Source organism: Rhinoraja longicauda, unplaced genomic scaffold (genome assembly GCF_053455715.1).
Source record: "Rhinoraja longicauda isolate Sanriku21f unplaced genomic scaffold, sRhiLon1.1 Scf000281, whole genome shotgun sequence".
Lineage (NCBI taxonomy): Eukaryota > Metazoa > Chordata > Chondrichthyes > Rajiformes > Arhynchobatidae > Rhinoraja > Rhinoraja longicauda.
This window is the reverse complement of record NW_027601499.1, coordinates 125,001-131,187: the sequence shown is the minus strand read 5'-3', so window position 1 is coordinate 131,187 and position 6,187 is coordinate 125,001.

Here is a 6,187-nt window from a genome sequence, read left to right as displayed (position 1 = left end):
TTGCATGGGCTTTGCAACACTGTGTGCTAGGTTAAATCACGGCCAATAGAGTGAGTGTTTTTAATGATCCTGATCTGATAAGGGGACTAGAGGTAAAAGAGCCGTTAGGAGGCAGTGATCACAACACGATAAGTTTTACTCTGCAAATGGAAAGGTAGAAGGGAAAATCGGAAGTGTCTGTATTACAGTATAGCAAAGGGGATTACAGAGGCATGAGGCGGGAGCTGGCCAAAATTGACTGGAAGGAGGCCCTAGCAGGGAAGACGGTAGAACAGCAATGGCAGGTATTCCAGGGAATAATGCAGAGGTTGCAGGATCAATTTATTCCAAAGAGGTGGAAAGACTCTAAGGGGAGTAAGAGACACCTGTGGCTGACAAGGGAAGTCAGGGACAGCATAAAAATTAAGGAGAGGAGGTATAACATAGCAAAGAAGAGTGGGAAGACAGAGGATTGGGACTCTTTTAAAGAGCAACAAAAGTTAACTAAAGAGGCAATGCGGGGAGAAAAGATGAGGTGCGAGGGTAAACTAGCCAATAATATAAAGGAGGATAGCAAAAGTTTTTTTAGGTACGTGAAGAGGGAAAAAATAGTCAAGGCAAATGTGGGTCCCTTGAAGACAGAAACGGGGGAATTTATTATGGGGAACAAAGAAATGGCAGACGAGTTAAACCGTTACTTTGGGTCTGTCTTCACTGAGGAAGATACACACAATCTCCCAAATGTTCTAGGGGCCGGAGAACCTAGGGTGATGGAGGAACTGAAGGAAATCCACATTAGGCAGGAAATGGTTTTGGGTAGACTGATGGGACTGAAGGCTGATAAATCCCCAGGGCCTGATGGTCTGCATCCCAGGGTACCTAAGGAGGTGGCTCTAGAAATAGTGGAAGCATTGGAGATCATTTTTCAATGTTCTATATAGATTCAGGATCAGTTCCTGTGGATTGGAGGATAGCAAATGTTATCCCACTTTTTAAGAAGGGAGGGAGAGAGAAAACGGGTAATTATAGACCAGTTAGTCTGACATCAGTGGTGGGGAAGATGCTGGAGTCAATTAGAAAAGACGAAATTGCTGAGCATTTGGATAGCAGTAACAGGATCATTGCGAGTCAGCATGGATTTACGAAGGGGAAATCATGCTTGACAAATCTACTGGAATGTTTTGAGGATGTAACTAGGAAAATTGACAGGGGAGAGTCAGTGGACGTGGTGTACCTCGACTTTCAGAAAGCCTTCGACAAGCTCCCACATAGGAGATTAGTGGGCAAAATTAGGGCACGTGGTATTGGGGGTAGGGTACTGACATGGATAGAAAATTGGTTGACAGACGGAAAGCAAAGAGTGGGTATAAATGGGTCCCTCTCGGAATGGCAGGCAGTGACCAGTGGGGTACCGCAAGGTTCGGTGCTGGGACCCCAGCTATTTACGATATGCATTAATGACTTAGACGGAGGGATTAAAAGTACCATTAGCAAATTTGCAGATGATACTAAGCTGGAGGGTAGTGTGAATTGTGAGGAAGATGCAATAAGGCTGCAGGATGACTTGGACAGGTTGTGTGAGTGGGCGGATACATGGCAGATGCAGTTTAATGTAGATAAGTGCGAGGTTATTCACTTTGGAAGTAAGAGTAGAAAGGCAGATTATTGTCTGAATGGTGTCAAGTTAGGAGGAGGGGGAGTTCAACGAGATCTGGATGTCCTAGTGCATCAGTCAATGAAAGGAAGCATGCAGGTACAGCAGGCAGTGAAGAAAGCCAATGGAATGTTGGCCTTCGTAACCAGAGGAGTTGAGTATAGGAGCAAAGAGGTCCTTCTACAGTTGTAGCGGGCCCTGGTGAGACCGCACCTGGAGTACTGTGTGCAGTTTTGGTCTCCAAATTTGAGGAAGGATATTCTTGCTATGGAGGGCGTGCAGCGTAGGTTCACTAGGTTAATTCCCGGAATGGCGGGACGGTCGTATGTTGAAAGGCTGGAGCGATTGGGCTTGTATACACTGGTATTTAGAAGAATGAGGGGGGATCTTATTGAAACATATACGATAATTAGGGGATTGGACACATTAGAGGCAGGAAACATGTTCCCAATGTTGGGGGAGTCCAGAACAAGGGGCCACCGTTTAAGAATAAGGGGTAGGCCATTTAGAACGGAGATGAGGAAGAACCTTTTCAGTCAGAGAGTGGTGAAGGTGTGGAATTCTCTGCCTCAGAAGGCAGTGGAGGCCAGTTCGTTGGATGCTTTCAAGAGAGAGCTGGATAGAGCTCTTAAGGATAACGGAGTGAGGGGGTATGGGGAGAAGGCAGGAACGGGGTACTGATTGAGAGTGATCAGCCATGATCGCATTGAATGGCGGTGCTGGCTCGAAGGGCTGAATGGCCGACTCCTGCACCTATTGTCTATTGTCTATTGTCTATAATCAACCACTTTATTTTGCCCGTCTTTGTGACTCCTCTTTGACACGTCGATCACCGCTGAGGCTGTTTTACCTGTTTCGCCTATGTACCGTAAGGTACACTCCTTACATTGAACTGCATACACCCCATTATTTCGCTCACGGGTTATCCTCTGTGCTATCCAGTCTCTCCTGTCACCCTGTTCTATGTTTTTGTCTATTACCCAGTGGGAGCAGGCCCCATATTGACATTAATTTGTAACCCTACTGCTCCCCTCGTCTGCTGGTTTTATCACCATCTCATGTTTATCCCTCAGCTCTGCCGTGGTCTCCCTCTCTTTTTTTCTGGTGAGGTTCGGCCTATCCTTTGTCATGGGCATATCCCAGGCTGTTTTAGTAACGTTCTTTTAAAACGTGTCGTGTTTGTTTGGCTTTACCCACGTTCCAGCATTAGAGGCCAATTTTTGCAATGTTTCCTGGGTGGGATTTGCCGGTTTTACAAATGGTGTCACTATCTCACCCTGCTTCCTGATACCCTTATGGGGTCGGCTCTGTTCTTGCAGAACCCTCGGGTGGTGCAGAGTCTGGGCCTTGTTATCAATATCTTGCCCTGCTTCCCGATACCCTTGCGGGTTCGGCTCTGTTCTTGCAGATCCCTCAGGTGGTGCAGAGTCTGGGCGGCATCGTCACCCAGCACACCGACGCCCACTGAAAATTACCCACGCACAGTGCGCGCCTGGAGCGGCAGTAGTTCAAACTACCCCTACCCCTACCCCTACCCCTACCGCTACCCCTACCCCTACCCCTAACCCTAACCCTAACCCTAACCCTAACCCTAACCCTAACCCTAACCCTAACCCTAACCCTAACCCTAACCCTAACCCTAACCCTAACCCTAACCCTAACCCTAACCCTAACCCTGACCCTGACCCTAATGCAGGCAGAGTTATTTATAAAGTGGCCCAGACTCTGCACCACCTGAGGGTTTTGTAACAGAACCAACCCCATAAGGGTTTCAGGAAGCAGGGCAAGATATTGATAACAAGGCGCAGACTCTGCACCACCTCAGGGTTCTGCAAGAACAGAGCCGACCCCATAAGGGCATCAGGAATCAGGGCAAGATATTGATAAAATGGCCCAGACTCTGCACCACCTGAGGGTTCTGCAAGAACAGAGCCGACCCCATAAGGGCATCAGGAAGCAGGGCAAGATATTGGTAACAAGGCCCACGGGGAAGGCGGCATACTTTGGGGTTATTTTGTAGTGAGTTTTGAAGGCATGTGCTAGTGTTACGCATACCGAGGGCGCGCAAAGTTCGGCGCGCCCGGGCCAAAACGCCTCTGCTGGCCGCGGCCGAGTCGGCCGACGGATTGCCACGGACTTGCTTGACGACCTGTCACTCTCCGTGCATCGGTTGCACGCCCGGTTCGTCCTTTCCATTTGTTTCATGATGTACACGCGGCAGGCGGAATATTTTAAAAGCACTGTTCTGTTCGAAGTGCACAATGGCCGTTGGGGCAATGCAACTGGGGGTCGGTCGACCGGCTGACGACGCCTGCCTGCCGATTTGGTTCACGATGTCCCCGCCGAAGGCGGCATACTTGAAAGTACTGCCGTTCGCGGCGCGCAATTTGCAGGGGGGAGGAATTGTTAGTGGACGTCTGTGTGCTGGGTGACGATGCTTGCCGACTTGGTTCATGCCGTCCACGCCGAAGACGGCGCCGTTTAAAGTACTGCCGCTCGAGGTGCACAATTTGCGGGGGAATTGTTATTGGGCGTCGGCGTGCTGGGTGACGATGTGGAGATGAGGAACGCCGAGCCAGATCTATCTTATTTGTTTGCTTGGGCCACTGGACTTTGCATGGGCTTGGCATCATTGTGTGCTACGTTAAATCACGGCCAATTGAGTGAGTATTTTTTATTCAACCACTCTATTTTGCCCGTCTTTGTGACTCCTCTATGACACGCCGATCACCGCTGACGTGTTAATCTGCGTGTTAGGTATCTCGGGGGTCAGTTGGACGGACAGATGTGTAAGGGTTTTGTTCGGAAGGATCGTTGAGTGTAAACGGTGAACGGGGGTTAAAGGCCCTGAGGTTTCAATCCTCTAAAGAATGTAAAAGGTCTGACGCGTTAGCTAGCAGCTAATGAGGTGAACCTAGCAGCTAATGAGGCTCTCTCTCTCTCACGGCCCCGGGACTCCCTCCCTCCCTCCTCCCTCTTGGAACCCTCCCTGCGTGGGGGGGGGGGGGGGGGGGGGGGCACGAAGAAAAAGAGGGTATAAGAAGAATCCAGTGGAAGGAGTAGGGACTGGGGGCGAGGTCAGACAGCCTATCCGGCTAATAAAGCATCATGAGGTTAGGTATAAACTCTGATGACTGCATAAACTCGCCCCTAATGGGGGGGGGGCACTCTCTCCCCCACCCCTCTCTCCCCAGTGCCACTCCCTCCGACCCCCCCCCCACTCTCTTCGTGTCGCTGGGCCCGCCCGGCACGGCCCCGAGGATCACTCCCCGCGCGGCAACGGGACACCGGGTCGCCGGGCCCGCAGGGTCGTCAGTCGGGCGGGGGGGGGGAGGGTGGCCATGCCAGCAGCAGGAGAGGTTTCCAACGAACCCGCGACCGCAGCAGGACCGCCCGCGGCAGACATTTGGACCCAGCGGGTCCGTTCGGGATGGTTGCCGGGCCCGCAGCAGAGGTTTCCTTCCACCCAACGGGGGGGGGGGGGGGGGGGGCGGGGCTGCCCATCTTCCCGCTCGAAGCAACGGCCTCACCCTAACGGCCTCACCCTAACAACCCTCACCCTGACCCTAAACCGCTCGGTTCATGACTTCTCTCCGTTTGGTTCATGAATTCGCCATTTAGTTCACGACTTCTCCTGTTGGTTCCTGACTTCTACCTCGTGGTTCGTGATTCCGGCGGGTAGGTGGGGTGCCCGGATACTCTCGGCGAAAGGTGTTCAAGTGGCAACGGCGGTCCCGTAGATAAGACGGGTTCGGATGCTCGAGCGTGTCGAGTAAGCGCCGGATCGGCGCCGGGCGCCCCCGGCCGGCTGGCTTGCCCCCCCCCCCCCCCACCCCCCCCCCCCCTGGCGGCAGAAACGTGTATCGCGCCAGTGCCGCCGCTGAGGTCGAGATTGGCCGCCTCGACCGTTCGAAGCGTCGCAATTCCGGCGGGACTTCCGAACGCTCGTACCGCCAAGTCAGCCGCGACATTCGAGAATTGCACTAAGTCCGAAAGCTGGCGTCGCTTCTTTTTTGCCCGCCGCAGGTTAACGATTTGACGGCGGAAGTCGAGGAGGTCCGATGTGCGGCCTTCAGCGGGGCCGCGGCGCGCCTTTCCCGCCAGGCCTATCGGCCCGTCTCCCGCCGGCCAGAAAATGGCATTTCTTGTCCGGGCGGTCCCGATCACGGTTAACGACTTACCACCGGAAGTCTCTATGACCCCGCAGTTTGCGGCCCCGCGGCGGGCGTCAGTGCGACACGACCGGACGGACGACCGGGCCGACTCCCGCCGACCTCAAAACGGTTTGTTTTGCGCGAAGATGGAGGTGGCGTGCCCGGAGATTTTCGGGAACACGATTTTCAGAGACACTTAGAAAAGATTGTGTGGTGAGGTGCAAAAATGTCAGGGAAGAAACCGAAGGGACACAAAAAGATCGGTAAAAGTAGCGCGACTCTGGGCGAGAGTCGGCGGACTCATTGACGGACATTGGTAATACAGTGAGAGTATTTTTTGCACCGAGTTCGAAGTGTGTGCCGGGCAGGCACCGAACCCCACCGAGACTGGCCCAGGCTG